At 42.6% G+C, this 18970-nt stretch overlaps 1 protein-coding gene across 2 annotated transcripts in view; it reads left to right on the forward strand.

Annotated features, from left to right (window-relative positions):
* The first annotated feature begins 10415 nt into the window (after positions 1–10415).
* Positions 10416–18970, forward strand: part of mapre2 (microtubule-associated protein, RP/EB family, member 2) — a 60942-nt gene continuing 52387 nt past the window's right edge. Inside the window, exon 1 of one of the 2 annotated variants that reach the window (XM_052023097.1) lies at positions 10416–10881. The gene's annotated coding sequence lies outside the window, so the exon portion shown is untranslated. Of the gene's footprint in view, positions 10882–11197; positions 11327–18970 lie in introns of those variants that run through there. The other variant, XM_052023099.1, reaches the window with a different exon arrangement.

Consider the following 18970-nt stretch of genomic DNA (forward strand, 5'->3'; position numbering starts at 1 on the left):
TGAAAATCTGGTCCATATCCCAGATGGAGACAAATGAATACTCCTGGATGACTTCAAGGCTAGGTTGTGAAGAGATGCAACTTTTTGGCAAGATGTGGATTCCATCAAGGAAAGAATAGGAAAGGCTAACTCCAATGGAGTCCTTTTGACAAATGTTTGAAGCATAGCCTTGGCATTGTCAACACCCTGTTTTATCAGGGGATAAGCACGTAATAGCATGGCAAAACTTAGTCCAGGCACTGATACCTGTTATTTGACCATCCAGTCAAGGGATCACAAAGTTGTCCGCATCACCTGTGCCACACTAACACTGATGACTGCAGGACTAATCACCGCCTAATCAACTCTGGTATCTCCATCAACCCAGCCACTAAAAAGAAATGTTGCTGCAAGAAAATCAATGTTGAAGCTCTCAAGGACCCCACAAAGGTAGCTCTTCTCGGGCCACCTCACACCCAGTCTGTTGACCTTCAGCTGATGGGCCACCGAGCGTCCACAGTGTATGAGCTGTCCAGAAGTCCAATATAATTGGCACTTGTAGCTTATCTACCAAGGAGAACTAGGATTGGATTTATAAGAATGACCAGGAGATTGAGAAACCAATTAACTACAAATGCAAGACACTCCTAGATCGGAAACTTCAGCATCACTCATGGGAAAAGCAAAAGTTCTACAGAAACCACAAAGGCAACTGTAACAGAAAATCCATGACCTAAGTCACATATGGTAGGTAGAAAGCATGCAGAAGGTTCAGCAAATTGCTGACCATCATGATATATGAGAGTTCATCAGTACTGTCAAAGCCATTTACAGCCTAAACGCCCAAGGCACCACCCCACTGAGAGCCAAGAATAAAGGTGAACTTATCAAGGACAGAAAGGAAATCAATGTCCTTTGGAAGGAATACTTTGAAGACCACTTGAACCATAGAGCCTTGACATGAGTCTCCCTCTCTCCATCCCACAGCACTTTATTCAGATTGGATTCACCAGCAGTTCTGACTGACAAGAAGTCAAAAGGATCATATCCCAAATGAAGCAGAAGTATCCCTTCTGAAGTTCTAAAACTATAGGGTGAACAGCTTTAATCAAGAATTCAAAATCTCCACATCTGGGAAGGGCAGATGTGGAAGGGGAGATCTGGGAAGGAATCATTTTCAAATAGAGAGACAAGTTTGACTGTGGTAACTATAGAGGGTCTCCCTGCTTTCTACCAGAGGGAAAGTCATCTTAGGGTCTTCCTCAACTACTTCTTCCCAGTGGATGAGAAACTGCTCCCCGAATTACAGTGCAGATTGGTCCCTCTAGAAGCAAAGTTGACATGATCTTTACTACATGACAACTCTAAGAAAAATGCAGGGAACAGAACCAACACTATATGTGAGCTTTTTCGATCTGACTCATGTCTTTGACTCCATCAACTGGGAGGGACAGTGGATCATTGTCCTCAAATTTGACTGTCCACAGAAACTGGTCTCCATTTTATCTTTGCTTTATGATCCAAGCCAACAGGTCCAAAATGGATCCAATCTCAGTGAAGACCAGTTCCAAACAAGACTATTTCATTTCCTTGACACTCTCTGTAGTCTTTCTCACGATAGTTTCAGTATTCAGGCAGCAGTATGCAGTCAACACTTGCGTATGCAAATGTATGCGACAAGTCTTTAACTCGTTCAGTTCTCTTAAGTACAGAAGAGGATGGGCCTTACTGTCTACATTTGTAAGGCAAAATTCCCCTATCAACTTGTTCCTGCTATACATCACCACATTCCAACAATAAAGTTTCATGAAATGACCTTGGGAAAACATGGACAAATTCTCATATTTCAGGAGATACCACTCTGCAAGGGCAGGTATTTTTGGTGAAATCCACCATTGCCTTCAATGTATCAGAACAACCTTTGGACGATTGAAGGAAAAGGTGTTTGAAGATAAGGCCTTGAAACTGACACTAAGCTCAGGGTCTACCAGGTAGCAGTGATCCCTGCTCTCCTGTAATGTTTCTGAGATCTGGACGATATACCACAGGCACTGGAAATTTACTGCCAATTCTGTCTCCATAAAATCCTGTAAATACATTGGAAGGATAAGTGAACCAATTTCAGTGACCTCTCTCAGGCCAGCATCCCCAGGACTGAAGCCATAATTGCACTTTCTGCCTCATTCAGCAGGTCACATTGTTCTCATGTACAAACCAGAGTTCTAAACAGGTACTTTGTTCTAAGCTCCATCACATGAAGAGATTACCAGAGGAAAAGATTCAAGAATTTACTCAAAGCTTCCTTGGGAAAAATGCAACATCCACATTAACTCCTGGAAATCCCATCCCATGACTCTCAAAATGGAAAAGGAGCATTTGCGATGGCACTGAGAACTTCAAGTCCAGGTGTTGGGAACACACATAAATCCAGTGAAAAAACAGCAAAAGAAGTGATACGTCAGGTATCTCATCTCATTTGTGAAAAAGTCTGTGATTTCCACATTAGCTTCATCAGCCACATCAGAACCCACAGAACTGTGGTGGAGGCAAGTCATCCTCAGTCCCGAGGGACTGCCTAAGAAGAAGAATCTGACTTCTTAATAACCAGGCCTAGAATCCCTATTAAGATCAATGTGTTCATAGATTCTACACCAGGTCTGACCTGGCATAAGATATGAACAGTAATGCTTGCAAATCACTGCAAAACTGGGCACTGCCATATGGAGTCCAGCAGTGGGTTGTGGTGACAAGTACAGTGCCATCTGTCACTCAGTTGTTCTCAGACTTTGCTTTTGACAGTGTATGCATGAATGAAGTTTTAACAACTAAGATTGGAACCATCAATTCCAGCTAGCAAGACTTGCCCCATTGCAATCCCATATGGGTGAGATTAAGACACAATACAATTATAACATCAAAGGCAGGAAAGCACATTTAAATTCATTTGCATGATTTTAATTTAGTTCTAGGATTTTGACGAAACTCCTTTTCTGTGTTCTGCATACTTTAAATTCTTAGCAATATATTATAGATGGAGATGAATGGAGTCACACACAGACCAGTGTGCAGATTGTGACCTTGTTGGCTTTATTAATGATTAGGATAAAAACCATTCCTGAGGTCATGATCTTCAAACACCCTTGATCCTCAATCAAACAAAAGCTATGCTGGCACATTGAAGGCAAGGTGAATTTCATCACTGATGTCTAGTTTTGCCAAGGTGTGGCTCCCAAGGTATGGGACATGGTCCAAGTTTCCCAGAATCTTGTAATAGAGAGTCATAGAGTTGTGCAGCATAGAAACAGGCCTTTCGGCCTACCATATCTATGCCATGCTTTGTATCTATCCATGTTAATCACATTTACCTGCATTAGGTCTGTAGTCTTCTATACCTTGGTGACTAAAGTACCCATCTAGATGCTTTTTAAATGTGAGAATATCTGCCTCCACCACCCCTTCAGGCAGTGCATTCCATACTCCAACCACCCTCAGTGTGAAATACTTCCCCCTTGGATTCCCTCTGAACCTGCTACATCTCACCTTAAACCTCTTTGACACCCCCACCATGGCTAAACAATTTTTACTATCTAGCCTATCAATCCCCCTCATAACTTTCTAGACCTCCAATAGGTCACCCCTTAGCCTCCTGCACTCCGGGGAACACAAATCCAGCCGATCCAGCCTCACTTTGTAACTGTAATGCTCCAATCTGGGCAACATCCTGGTGAATCTCCTCTGCCCCTGCTCTAGTGCAATCGCATCCTTCCAATAGCATGATGACTAGAATATTCCACGTTGTCGTGAAACTTTATTTTCAGAGAGCAGTGTGGTGCAGTGGGAGCAGGTTGGTGGAGGACCTTTAGCTGGCTGATATTGAATGTAAGATATGTACAGTACCCTCATATGCTAACGTAGGCAATGGCTTGAAGCTCAGGATCTGTGCATTCACATACGCAGGCATCATCTGTAGACTCATGCTTTATTATTTGTGATTTGGGCAACCTTGGTTCTGGAATGCTGATGCTGCATGTTGAACAGCTTCTCATTTGTTCTGAAAATTAGCTCCACTGTGGGAAGTCTGTTGGAGGTAAGATGCAGTATTGTAGCAAGGAGGAAAGCAAAGATGAGACAATTTACAGATGACTTGTGAGGACTTTATGGATAGATTTCAGCATAATGAAGGAATAGGGGTTATATCGGTCAGATGTAGTGTAGTATGATGATTTGACCAAATAATCATGCACTGAAGGGGTGTAAGGAGTGTACACAAGTAATGTATAAGTGGGGAGGAGAACTTGCATTGAAGATGAGGAGGAAGAGATTTCCAATGAAACACCATCAGATACACCCACCTGTTGAAGAATTTTAAGACATAGTCACCATCAGAGATCCTGTTTTTTTTAAAGAAAGATTGCAATGTTAGTTTCCAGGCTGTGGGATTAGTCTTTGGGGGGGGGGTGGGGGAGTGGTTCTGGTGCAACTCACAGTTGAATTTTCTGGAAATTTGGTGTTTGGGTCCTCTGATCATGAAACAGGAGTAGGTTATCGATTCCTGACACGTGCATAGGATTGTTTACATATCATTGATCCTTATGTTACCGAAGTCCCACAAATTTCTACCGGATTACATTCTGCCTCTGTGCGTGCGCGTGTGCGCGCGCACACACACACACACACACACACACACACACACACACACACAGTGGATTTGTGGATTCTTTCAAATAAATGTCTCACTAATTACAGAAGTTGTACTGAAGAATATGTGTCCAGATGAGTCTCCTGTGAGATTAGCAAACAACTAATACCAGAGGGCATGCATTTAAGGTGAAAGGGAGTAGGTTCAGAACAGATGTGAGGGGTATGTTTTTTACTGAGAGAGTGGTGGATGCCTGGAATGCGTTGCTTGATAGGGTGGTGGAGGAAAATTCATTGGGGGCTTTTAAGAGGGGCTTGGATGGGCACATGAATGAGAGGAAAATAGAGGGATATGGGCATCCTGTAGATGGGAGGGATTAGCTATGCCGGCACAACATTGTGGGCCGAAGGGCCTGTTATTTGCTGTACTGTTCTGTATTCTATGTAATATTGAGCAAATGGTGAGACAAGTGGAATAAACTACAAGCCAAATCTGTAGCATTCCAATGTATTTCTTTGCAGCACTACAAGGCAGCCTGAAATGCACAGTTGCCCAGGCCAATCTATAGGTTTGGAATATTGGAATGAAACCTTTGGTAGTAGAAGACAAATTCCTATTGCTTCTGATTTTGACAGGTTGTTGAGAATTTCTAATCACCTCTTGAGAAGTAATGCACATTCAGATGAGATCCCATAACTTTATTTTGAAGAGGAACTGGGTGTTATCCCCTGTGTGTTGGTCAATACTTGTCGCTCAATCACTATACCTAGAATAGAACACTAAACCTGATCATTATATCAATGCTATGGGAACTGTTAATTTATTGTCATATGCCTTGGGGAATTCTGTGTTTTATTTTTTTTTATCTTAATCAGAGTGATTAATCTGTTTGGAGTACAGGAAAGAGATCACAAGAGAATCAAAGGACTGCAGTTGCTGGAATCCAGATGAAAAACACAATGACGCTGGAGGAACTCAGCAGGCCAGGCAGCATCCGTGGAGAAAGGCAGGCAGTCAAAGTTTCAGGTCAGGGCCCTTCTTTAGGACTGAAGATAGGGAAAGGGGAAGCCCAATATATAGGAGGGAAAAGCAGAGCAGTGATAGGTGGACAAGAGGGGAGGCGGGATGGGCACAAGGTGGTGATAGGTAGATGCAGGTAAGAGATAGTGATAGGCAGGTGTGGGGGAGGAGGGGAGAGCAGATCCACCGGGGGATGGGTCACAGATAAGGAGAAGAATAAAAAGGTAGAAACAAAGAGGCTAGGAAAGGGAAGAAGAGAAGAATAGTGGGGTGGGGATTACTTAAAGTGGGAGAATTCAATGTTCATGCCATTAGGCTGCAAGGTTCCAAGATCGATAATGAGGTGCCGTTCCTCCAGTTTGCGCTTGGAATTCTCCTGGCACTGGAGGAGGCCGAGGACTGACATATCAGTGATAGTGTGGGAGGCGAAGTTGAAGTGACTGGCAATTGGGAGATGTAGATCGCGGTTACGGACAGAGCGCAGGTGTTCTGCAAAATGGTCACCTAGTCTGCGTTTGGTCTCACCAATGTAAAGGATGCCACACCATGGTGAGGCTTTCCACTCCAGGACATCCAAGATGTCCAACTTCTAACCAGGGCTTCCCCCAAACAGAGGTTGAGAGAGCTCACACCTGTATCTCTGCCATTTCCCGCACCTCTGCTCTCACCCCTATGCCTCCTAGACCCAACAGGGATAGGGTCCCCCTTGTCCTCATATTTCATCCCACCAGCCTACATATCCAACACTTCATTCCCCACCACTTCCACCATCTCCAACGAGTCCCCACCACCAAGCAGATATTCCCCTCCCTAACCCTTTCTGCTTCTCACAGGGACTGCTCTCTCCGCGACTCCCTGGTTCACTCCTCCACCCCCCCACCACCCATCCCACTCCCACCCCGAGAACTTTCCAGTGCCCCTGACATAGCTGCAACACCTGTCCCTACACCAACAACATCAGCTCCATCCAGGGGCTCAAACTGTCCTTTCAGGTGAGAAAGAGATTTACCTGCACCTCCTTTAATATCATCTACTGCATTCGATGCTCCAAGCCTCCCTTCTTTTGTCTACCTATCACTGTTCGGCTTTTCCTTCATACCGTATAAATTGGGCTTCCCCTTTTCCTATCTTCAGTCCTGAAGAAGGGTCCTGACCCAAAATGTTGACCGCCTGCCTTTCTCCATGGATGCTGCCTGGCCTGCTGAGTCCTCCTAGCAGCATAGTGTTTTTCATCACTAGCCTTGTGTCATGATGTCAGAACAACAACCTAGCCTTTAATTTCCAATCACCTCTTGTCAACAAGATGAAAGAGTTGGTTGTTGACCTAAGGAGGTGGTAGTGGTGGTGGGGCAAGATGCAGGGGGTTGAAAACAACCCTGTCCTCATCAACTGTAGAGATGGAGCTGCTGTAGAGATGATTAAGAGCTTCAAGTACCTTGATATCCATATTACCAGCAACCTCGCCTGGTCCCTTCACACTGATGCGGTGATCAAGAAAGCACATCTGTGTAATTACTTTCTCAGGCATTTGAGAAGATTCGGCATATCTATAAGAATTCTCTCAAACTTCTACAGATATGCTATAGAAAGTATTCTGATGGTTTGCATCTTAGCCTCATAGTGCACTGCTCTGCTCTTGACTGATGGAACCTGCAGAAAGTGGTAAACACTGCCCAGTCCATCACAGTTTCATCACTTCCTTCCATCCAGTCCATCTTTGTGGTGTGTTGCTTCAGGAAGGCCCAGCAGTATCGTCAAGGATGCCTGCCATCCTGGCCATTCCCTTTTCTTCTTCTATCTTCTGGGAAAAGATACAGGAGCTTGAAAGCCCGGACATTCAGACTTAAGAACAGCTTCTTCCTCATTGATATCAGACTTCTGAATTAATCACCTCTTTCACACCATCTTCCCGGTGATGTCGCCACATTCTTGTACTCTTAACTCTCTCTCTCTTGGTTATTCCTTTGCACCATTCTTCTGTGTTGCACTTGTCATTGTATTTATTATTACCATATAAACTGTTTATTTTGTGAGCTTCATGGAAACAAAGAATTTCATTGCACCCTGGTGTATATGACAATAAACTAATCTAATCTAATCTAATGGATGTTTTGTGGGAAATTTCAACAAATAAACACCATCCATCCCACCTTCATGCTATCCCCACAAGTCACCTATGTGTCCATCCTCCACTTGTCACCCCAAACCTGAATGTTGTCCAAGTCTTCCTACATGTGGACATGGACAATTATTATCTGAGGAATTGCAAATAAAACTAAATAACAGCAATCTGAAGTAAATGGCTCCACTTCAGTCATTACAATGTAGGGAACATTATTACTGAAGTAGCTGAAAATGATGGCTTTAAGGCATTATCCTGGTGCTAGACTTTGCGTCCATCAAACAAAATCATTTTGTTTTGTACTAGGTATGATTCCAGCCTGTGGGGCGTTTCACTGAATTTCTATTGGCTTCATTTTTTGTCTGGCTCCTTGGAAATAGGGCACCTTGGTGCCACAGTTTATCAAATACTGTTTTAATATCAATACCAGTCACATTCACCTCACCTTCAGGTTCAGACAAAACACAATCTGAGCATTGGTAAGTATATGCCACTTGACAGATCAGTCAATGGCACCTTCCATTATTTTCTTGATGATTGAAAGTAGCTTGATGGGGAGGTAATTGGCCAGATTTGTGCTGGTTTTTGTGGACTGAACAATTTTTCCCTCTTGTATGTCAGATCTCAGTGTGTAGCTGTTTGCAGCAACTTGGGTAGAGGCACAGATAGTTTTGGAGCATGTCACCAGCACTACAGCAGGATATTCTCAGAGCACACAGTCTTTTTTATACAGTGAATGGTTTGTCTAGCACTGTGAAGGTGGAGACTTTGCAAAGGGTTGAAGATGGGTGTGAATGTTTCAGCCTTGTTTTACTACTTACATACAACTTAGAAGGAAAGTAACACATCTTCCCCACCCTTCCCCTTCCTGTGTTCCAAAGGGACTGTTCCTTCTCTGAATGCCTGGTTCATATTTCCATCTCCACCATCACCACTCCCCCTCTCAAGGCAATTTTCCATGAAAATTCATGAGATGCACCATCCAGGGAACCAAATTCTGCATCCAGGTGAAGTGGAAATTCACTTGAACTTTTTCCAATTTAGGGCACAGTACTTGGTGTTCACGAGGTAGTTTCCTTTATATTGGACAAACCAATGGCAGACCACCACCATTCATTCTGCCACGGTGACCCTTCTTTGGCCTTTTACACTGCTCCATCAAAGGGCAACAAATGCTCAAATATTGCTCCTCTTCTGCCCACCCTAACCCCACCACTACCACCACGACCATTGTCCCTTGGGGCTCAATGTTGTATTCAACAGTTTCAAATAATTAGCCTTTCCCTGGTCTGTCAGAATTGATCAGCCCTGATGTAATAGCAGAGAGTGCTGGGGATTGTCTGTGGGTGGCCCTTGTCTGTGGGACGGGAACAGGAGTGGTGTTTTAGTTCAATGATCTCTCAGGTTGGGGGGGGGGGGGGGAATATTAGCGTTGTTTCTCTGGCTGTTGATGCTACCAAGCCTGTTGACTGTTCCCTGCATCATCTTCTGTTTCATATATCCAACACCTGCACCTTTTTGTTTTCAAGCTCTGGCCAGTTCTGAAGTTACTCTTCTTTTCTCTCTGCGGATGCTGCCTGACCTGTTGGTCTTTCCCAGCATTCCTTTTTATTTCACATTTCCACCAACTACTATGTTCTGCTTCAGCAGGTTTCCTTTGTTCCCCTTCACCTCCTCCATACAGATATGCTGGCAGTAGAAAAGTCTTCACCCACTCTCAGCCAACGTTAATCTGTGTCATCTGTTTTCTCGAGCTCTGCCCTATCACAGACATTCCTTTTGTTTTCTGCAGTTTAAAAACTGTCTGTTTTCTCGGTTTTTCCGTTCCGATAAAAAGTCATCCTGAAACGTTAACTACGTTCCTCTGCCCATAGATGCTGCTTGACCTGCTGAATATTCCAAGCATTTTTTTTTTGTTTCCATTTTAGGAAGAGAACAAATTGATTGACTCTTACTTCACGTCAAACATCTTTCCCACCATTTCCACCCCTGTGTGGTTTATAACCCATAATTTCATTCAAAGAAAATTAAAGCAAAATCAGAACATATTTTAATGCACCTATATTCTTCTTCAGAATTACTTAGCAGCGCCGTAAAAATTGTCCCTCAATTTCTTGAACTTCCAGGACAATACTGGAGGGTAGCTACCCAGTTTGCAATGAATTTAGATGTGGCTGATTTTGGTTAGCTGAGGTTTCCTTGATTTCTATGATTGCTGATGGAACTATTATGATGACAATTTAAATCGTGATGCGGGTGCGGCTCGCTTAAACACGCCTTTATTATACAATGGAAATGTTGTTTACAATCAGCATATTTAAGGTCCGAATATGGGGTCTTGATCTAAAAGGGGATGTTCATCCATATTCGAGCAATGTTTTATCTTTTAAATGACAAATAATTGATGCTTTAATTTGGCGATCAATTGCAGTTTCTGAGATGATCGGTGCATTTTTAATAATCGTACTGAGGCTTTCAATTTGTACTTCCAAAACACAATCCTTGTTTTGGTGATGTTTCACGTACAAGCAACAAAGGGGAGGGGGGAGGAACCAAACGTGAGCAGGTGTTTAGTGCTTGCGGCTCACTGTTCCAGAGGGAAGGGAAAGGTGGAGCGGAGCTGCCGGCACCCTGCAGCACCGGAGGGGGACACGTCATGTGATGCCCCTCACATTCCGGAGCGGGCGGGCGGGCGCGCCTGGCGTGAGCTGTGTGGCCGCACGTGAGGGCGGGCAGACCCGCGAGCGCTGGGATAGGAGTTGCCAGGGAAACGGCGCGGGCGAGCGGCCTCTCGGCGTTCAGTGGGCGCCCGCTGCTTCCACTGCTGGCATTGGGCAAACCCCGCAAGAGGGGCGTTATCAGCACCCCTCCTCCCCAACACACACACTTCACTACATTTTCGCCCAGAGACAACCTCATCAAACTATTAAGCCGGCTGAACTCCGGAGAAGAGGAAACCTCGTCTGAATATCTCGACTCTTTCGTAGCTCGTCCACGCAGTAAATTGTACAAAAGTCAGAGCAATTCAATAGAAGGCCCCACCTCCTCTCAGCTTAACCCGGTCTGTGAAAGGATTTCTGTGTCTCAGGAAGGCACTGGTGCGAGATTTACACGCAAAACAGTGAGTAAAATTCAGTGTCAGCGCGAATTAATGGGGGCCCCGGCGGGTCACGGAGCGCCGTGCAGCCCCGCACGGTTGGACACACCAGACAGTTGCAGTGTGTGCCCTGCACGACTCTCGTCTTCGGGCCCGGCTGCTTTGTCATTCAGGAGGTGGGTGGCAGCAAGCCCTCGGGAGAGTTGCAGCTGATGTTTACTGGCAGCTGCAGCTCGCCTGACAGCGGCGGTGGGAGGGAGGTTCTCAGAAGGAAACGCAAACCACCCAGCTTGGGTACCAAAAGGACACAAAGGCTGAGTCGCGAATTGTGTGCTTACTGTATTTCAAAATGTTAAAATGCTTTGAAAAATTCTACACGACCTACCTGCTCGGGTATCACAAGTGTCAACTGCGCGTTTGAGGTCTGCGCGTCACTGCGAGGGGTAACGGCGAATGGAAACTCATAAAAGTAAGTGCAAAGCAATCCAAAAGATTTCCATCCGAATGGGGTACTTTTTATCTCGATTAGGGTACTTTTAATTTTTTAGCACAAAGTTTGGAGCAAGTTTCTCTCATTGAGAGAATGGAAAGAGTTTTAGTATGGTTGGGCCATCCTTGAAATGGATCGTGTCCCTCATAAATGTTTATGAATTTCAATCATATATTGGGCTTTGGGCTGGAACATAAATCCTGTGAGGTGTCATAGTGAAAAACATTGTTGTGCAACAGGAGACACAAGAGACTGCAGATGCTAGAATCTGGAGCAACACATGAGATGTTGGAGGAACTCAGCGGGCCAGGCAGCATCTCTGGAGGAAAATGGACAGTAGACGTTTTGGGTCAAGACCCTTCATTTGGACTGGTCCAGATGAAGGGTCTCGAGCCGAAACGTCGACTGTCCAGTTTCCTCCAGAGATGCGGAAGGAATTTAGCTGGTCAGGCAGTATCTATGGTGCTTGACCTGAGTTCCTCCAGCATCTCCTGTGTTGTATCGTTATACAACTGCTTCATTATGAACATCTTGTTGTCCAAAAATACTGATGTATTCTCATTTTAGTATTTCCTATTTTAAATAAAGTGATTACCAATGTTTAAAATCATAACATGACTCTTTATGATTGAATGAAATGTTTGGTCTGTTCAAAGGCAATTGAGAACTGGTGGTGATATGAATCCTTTTAGTGAGTTTTGTGTACCTCCAAGGTTTGCTTGTGACGATGTTTCATTCAAATTTCATTTTCATCTTTGGGACATGAGTTCTTTAAAAACAGTTTTGTTTTGAGCTGATAAGATTGCGTGTCTACTATCCTTTGTTCTGTTGTTGTGCAGAAGTGCTATTCTGAAAAAGAACATCTTGGACAGGTACATCCTTAATAACAAAGTAATGAAACTAAAGTTGCACAAATGATCATGTGAATCTCTTTGAAAACCCCCTGCTGTGAATTGTTTGGTCAACTTAATTTTGTAAGATTTTATCAGATTGTGATTACCTTTTTAAAAAGGTAAAACACTCTTGTACTTGGCTTCTGGATTTTCTTGCATACTAAAACTGGAAATGCAACAAATTTGGCTTTATAATTACTGTTCAGAGTTTTTAAAAAAATGAGACATTTGAGAAAAATACTAGCACCATCCCAAAGGAAGGAAACCAGAAGGGGTGACTAAAATCTTGTTCAGAGGTGGGTTTTAGGCAGCAGTGTATCTGTAGAAGCAGAGGAGATTCCAAGAGTGGATCTTGATGAAAGGGCATAGTTACCCTGGAAACTAATTGTGTGCATCTTCAGAATATTTTGTTTCTTTCCAGAAAAAGTAGAATGTCAGCTTCATATCTGAACACTTGGAAAATGAACCAATAAATATGTTGTATATTACCCTAATAAATGTGTGTTGTCAAGACAAACCTTTTTTTATGGAATTGCTTTGTTATGAACTCAGCCTTATTGTTGCCAAAATACTTTGCTGTGTTGGAATAGCAGTGGTGGGCAATATCAAGGGAAATCTCAGTGTATTACCAGTATATTATGGGAAAGGCTGGAACCAATCAGAGCCCAAAGTGGCAATCAGTGCATGGAGCTGGAGGATGTGGGTGAGGTCTTAAATAAAAGCTACTTGTCTGTAATCACTAAGGAGAGAGGCATTGTAGTTGGGGGGATTCAGGGAGTTCCAGAACAATTGCCATCGAAAAAGAAGAGGTGATTCTTAAAGGGCTAAAAAGTGGATAAATCCCCAGGGTCTGAAGAGATGTATTAAAGGCTGCCATGGGAGTCAAGGAAGGAGACTGCTGGAGCTCTAACAGAAATCTTCAAATTTTCTGCAGCCACAGAAGAGGTGCTAGGTGAATGAAGGGCAGTGAATGTGGTACCTTTTTATTTCAGAGGGACAAGTCAGATGATTATAGGCCAGTGAGACTAATACCAGTGGTAGGGAAATCATTAAGAATAATTTTGAGGGACAAGATTAATTGATTGATTAGGGATACTCAGCATAGCTTTAATAGGAGGTTCTAAAATTGATTGAATTTTTTGAGGTGTGTCAGGATAGTGTACTTGATGTAGTTCACATGGACTTCAGTGAAGCCTATGACAAGGTCCTACATAGGAGGGTGGTCCAAAAGACAAGAGCCATGGGATCCAGGAAAAATCAGTAAATTGGATTCAAAATTGACTTTTTTTATAGAAGCCTGAGTGATGGCTGAGAGTTGTTTTTGCAATTTTATGTCTGTGACTGGTAGTGTTTTGCAGCAATTGCTTATGGGCTCTTTCTATTTGTTCATGATTTGGATGTGAATGTGGAAGGTATGATTTATTAGTTTGAAAATGATATGAAAATTGTTGTTATAGTGAGGAAGGTAGTCTTTGGCTATTGGTCATTTGGTAAGAAATTGCAGGTGGAATTTAATCTTGGAAAAATGTGAGGTGTTACATTTTAGGAGGACTTGAAAGATGCATACAATAAGTAGGATACTTAAAAGTACTGAGGAGCAGAGGGACCTTGTACATGTCCAAGAATCCCTGAAGACAGCAGCATGAGTAGTTAAGGCAATGTGGTGCACCTACCCTTGTTATCTGGGGCACAGAACATAAGAGCTGGAGGTCTGGTAAGATCATGGGTGGTTACTTTGTGCAGTTCAGGTCACTGCATCATTGGAATATATGATTTGCTATTGAGAGGATGCAGAGGAGATTGATGAGGATGTTGTCTGGGATGAGTGTTTCAGTGATGAGGAGAGAATGGATAGGTTTGATTTGTGTTCTTTGGAGTGGAGAAGGCTGAGGTGTACCTGATAGAGGTATACAAAATTATTAGGGATATAAATCATGAGGAATCTTCCCCTGAGCAGAGGGGTCTCTAGCCAGAGGGCATAGGTTTAAGGTATAGGAAACTTAGAGTGGATTTGAATAAGAATTTGTGGGTATCACAGTGATATGGCTAATGGAGCTGCTGCCTCACAGTCCTAGTGACCCAGATTGCATCCTGATCTTTAGTATTGTCTGTGTGGAGTTTGTACATTGGAGCAAACCCACCTGGTCAGAGACAGTTTCCACCCACAGTCCAAAGATGCACTGATTGGTAGTTTATTTTGCCACTGTAAATTGCCTTTGTGTGCAGGTGAGTGGTAGAATCGGGAAATTAATGGGAACGTGGGGAGACAGAACACAGGGAAAATTATTGGGGGAATGGCAATGCTCTCAAAGCCAACATAGGCTCACGAGCTGAATACCTCCTCCTGTATTTCAACCAGGTTGAAATCTGGAACACACTACCTGAGGGGATGGTAGGGGCAGGTACTCTCATAACATCGAGAAGAGCACTTGAAATACCATGGCCTAGAAATCTATGGGCCAAGTGGTCGGATATGAGATTGCTCTATCTAGTTTTTTTGAGGGCTGGCGTGGATGTGTTGGGCCGAAGGGCTTGTTTTAGTGCTGTTGACTAGTCATTGTCAGCGAGCAGTACACGATGCAAAATAGGAAACAAGCAGAATTGTGCATGAATTGTTTGCAGATCATGAGTGGAGATAGAATTGTTTGGATATTGACTTCATATCTACAAATGACATAATCAAGGCAGGCATTCTTGGGAACTCTGAGAAGGAGAGAGAAATGGTAAAGTCATTGCTAGAATTGCTCTGGTCTCCTTTCATGAGGTCCCAAAGAACTGAATTATGAAAGAGGCTTAGAAATATGGAACCTTACAGAAAAGGGGGGCCATTTGGCCAATCAACCCAGTTCCAGCTCTTTGAACGAATTGTCCAGTTTAATCCCACACCTAAGCCTTTTCTCAATTTGCAATTTAATTGTCTTCACATACAAATGCTGTTACCATTTGAAACTTTCTGTGAATGTGATTTTTTTTTTACAGCACTTTTTAAATGTGTACACATCAAACAGACCTCTGTGTGGAAATATTTCTGTACATCCCCCCCCCCCCCCCAAATTCTTTTGTCAATTTAAATTAATGACCTCTTGTTATCAGCTTCTGGTTTACTAAAGTAGGGAAAATGTCGATATTTTATCAAAACCTCGGAATTTTAAATATAACTATTATATTTCCTTTTAACTTGAGTTCCTTGAGAATCACTTCCATCATCTTCAGTGTCTCCACATAGTTTGAGTTCCTCACCTATGATATCATCCTAGTAAACCTCTGAACCCTCTCCAATCCTTGACATCCATCTTAAAAGTGTGGTGTCCATATTTGTACGAAATATTCCAGCTGAGATCTAACCAATGATTTGTAAAAGTTTAGTATGAATTATTTTGTATTCAGCACTTATTTACAAATGTTTCTCTATGCTTCACAATTATTTAAACCTTTTGTTGTTTAGATTGTACTGCCTTTCCGTGTTCCCAAAATCTACCACTCCACATTTATCTACTTTAAATTGCATTTACCCATTTCAGTCTGTCTGTTATCATCTGAAATCTATTGATAGCTTGTTCATAATTTACTTTGTTGTCAGGTTTTGAGTTGTTTGCATAAACAGTTCTCCCTTAACCAAGCACGGGTCATTTTTTTTCCATAAAGAAATGGTTCTAATACTAATCCTTTAGGAAAACCTATTGCATATATCTCTCCATTCAGAAATCTATTGTTCACCCCTACTATGTGCATCTTGTTCCTTAATATTGGGTAAAGTATTTTCAGGTGAGATCGAGGGGTGAGTAAAAGGGAGGAGGTATTGCATTGTTAGTCAGAGATTACATTACTTCACTTCTGAGTTAAGATATCCTAGAAGGATCCTCAAACAAGACTATATGGGGAGATTAGAAACAAAACGGGTGTAGTCACTTCAGGGTTATAAAACAGACCTTCCAACAGTCAACAGGAGACAGAAAGATGTAGGCAGATATCAGAGAGATGCAATAAACATAGGGTTAATGTACTGGTGGATTTCAATTTTCCTAATATTAATGAGGATTGCATTTAGCATTAAAGGCTCAGAGGGGGCAGTTTTTTGAGGTATATCCAGTATGTAGATAGACCAATGAGGGAAGGAGCATTACTGTCCTTGGGAAATGTAGCTAGTCGAGTGGAGCAAGTGTCAGTTGGGGATCATTTGGAGAAAGTGACTATAACTGTGTATTTCAGTAGTTGTGGAAAAGGATATGGATGGACCAGTAATAAAGGTCTTAAATTGGAGTAGGTCCATTTCATTTAAGAAAAGGGGAGGACCTGGCAAAGATAAATTGGGAGCATCTACTTGCAGGGAAGTCTACATCTGCACATTGGGAAGCATTCAAAGGAGAAATAACAAGAGTTTAATGCCAACATGTTCCTGTAGGGGTAAAAGCTAACAACTATAGGGAATCCTGGATATTGAGGGTTGGATAATGAGAAAAACAAAGCATATGATAGGGGAAGCCTGTCATGAGTGTAAAAAGTGAAGGGAGGCACTTAAAAAGGAAATTAGGAAGGCTAAGAGGGATCATGAAAAATCACTGGCAGACAGGATTGAGATAAATCTGAAAGCATTCTATCCATTTATTATGGGCAAAAGAATAACCAGGGTAAAAGTACAGCCCATTATAAACAGCAGGGGCAATCTATGTATGGAGCCACGAGGTATGGGTGAGATCCTAAATAAATACTTTATCAGTATACGTAAAGGAAATGGACTTTGTAGTTGGAGTATTCAGTGAAGGGGTAGGTGAAAGTCTAGTGCAGGTGCCCACAAAGAGAGGGAGTTCTCAATGCTTTGGCAGGCTTAAAAATGGATAAATCCCCAGGGCTGGGTGGGATTTATCCCAGACTGTTATGGGAGGCAAGGGAAGAGGTTGCTGAGGTTCTGGCTGAGATTTTTAAATCATTGCTGGACACAAGTGAGGTACCAGATTACTGAGGACAGCAAACGTGGTTCCCCTTTTCCAAGAAAGGCAGCAGAGAAAAGCCTGGGAACTGTAGACCTGTGAGCCTAACATCAGTGGTAGAGAAGATACTGGGAAAAAATTTGAGGGAGAAGATTAATTATCATTTGGGACTAATCAGAGACTGCCAATATAGCTTTGTCTAGGGCAGATCATGTATGACTAATTTGATTGAATTCATTGAAGAGGTAACACATTATATTGATCAGAGTGGATATGATTTACATGAATGCGAGTAAAGCCTTTGAAAAGGTCATGAGTGGAAGATTGGTTCAAAAGGTTACGGCCCATGGAAAGTTGGAAAACTGGATGCAAAACTGGCTTAGCAATAGAAGACCTAGGGTGATGGTAGAGGGTTGTTATTGTGATTGAATGCCTGTGACTAGAGCTGTCTCACAAGGATTGATGCTGAGACCCTTGCTGTTTGTAATGTACATGAATGACTTGGATGTGGGAGGCAAGATTAGTAAGTTCACAATGACACAAATTTTGGGGAGTCGTTGATGGTGTGGAAGGTAGTTGGGCTGAGAGATATCAATGTGTTGGTGAAATGGGCTGAGAAATGGCATATGGAGTTTAATGCAGACAAATGCGAGGTGACATTTTGGGAGTACTAATGAGGCTAGGACATGCATCATGAATGGTAGGAGTGGGAAGTATTAAGAAATATAGGGACCTTGGAGTACAAGTCCATAGATCCTTGTAGATAACGTGGTTAGCAAGGCATGTGGGATACTGGCCTTCATTAGTCAGGACATTAAAGCAGGTGGGAAGCTATGCTCCAACTGTATAAAACCTTGATCATACCTCAGTTGGAGTATTCAGTGCAATTCTGGTCACCAAGGTATAGGAAGAATGGGATGGTGCAGAAGAGATTCACCAGGATGTTACCTAGGATGGAGCAGTTCATTTATAAGGAGAAATTGAAGAAGCTAGATCTGTTCTCCCTGGAGTGGAGGAGGTTAAGAGGGGACATGATTAAGATGTGTAAAATTCTATGAAGGGTATAGATGGGGTAGACTGTAGGAAACGTTTTCCCCCATATGAAGTAGATGAAACAAAAGGACATGGATTTAGAGTAAATGAGGAAGAGATTTAGAGGGGTTATGAGGGAGACCACCTTCATCCAGAGAGTTGTAAGTACCTGGAATGCACTCTTTGAGAGAGTGGTTGAAGCTGGGTCACTGAGAGCGCTTATGAAGTGTTTAGATGAGCACTTGAATCATTTGGGCATAGATGGCTATGGACCAAATGCTGGGCAATGGGATTAATATGGAAGGATGCCCACGGGACAGTGTGGATGAGTTGGGCTGAATGGCCCGTTCCAATGCTGTATGATTCTATACATACCCAAGTGACCACTGTTGCTTCATTTTCCTTTTTTAAAAATTGTCTCTGATGTGGTACTTTTGAAAGTCTTTAACTACCTTTCTTCGTACTATTTTATCCAAGACCTAAATAATCTCTCTTCAATAAATTATTGATCGTATCTTAAGCAGTACTACTGCAAGTATTGATTAATGTTAGTTTTGACAATGGTCTCTAGTATTGGGGTTATTTTTCTGTTTTTTTAATTGATTGGGGTGTAATGTCTACAGTACTTCATACTCTCATAAAAGGATTTTTTAAAGTGGTCTGAACTTCTTATCTCCAACTGTTTTTCTCAGCATTTTCTTGTCTTGATCATATCTAAAACAGGTGATTTGTTCCATCACCAATGATTTTGTTTTCCATCCATCATCACC

This window comes from Pristis pectinata, chromosome 9 (assembly GCF_009764475.1).
Source record: "Pristis pectinata isolate sPriPec2 chromosome 9, sPriPec2.1.pri, whole genome shotgun sequence".
Lineage (NCBI taxonomy): Eukaryota > Metazoa > Chordata > Chondrichthyes > Rhinopristiformes > Pristidae > Pristis > Pristis pectinata.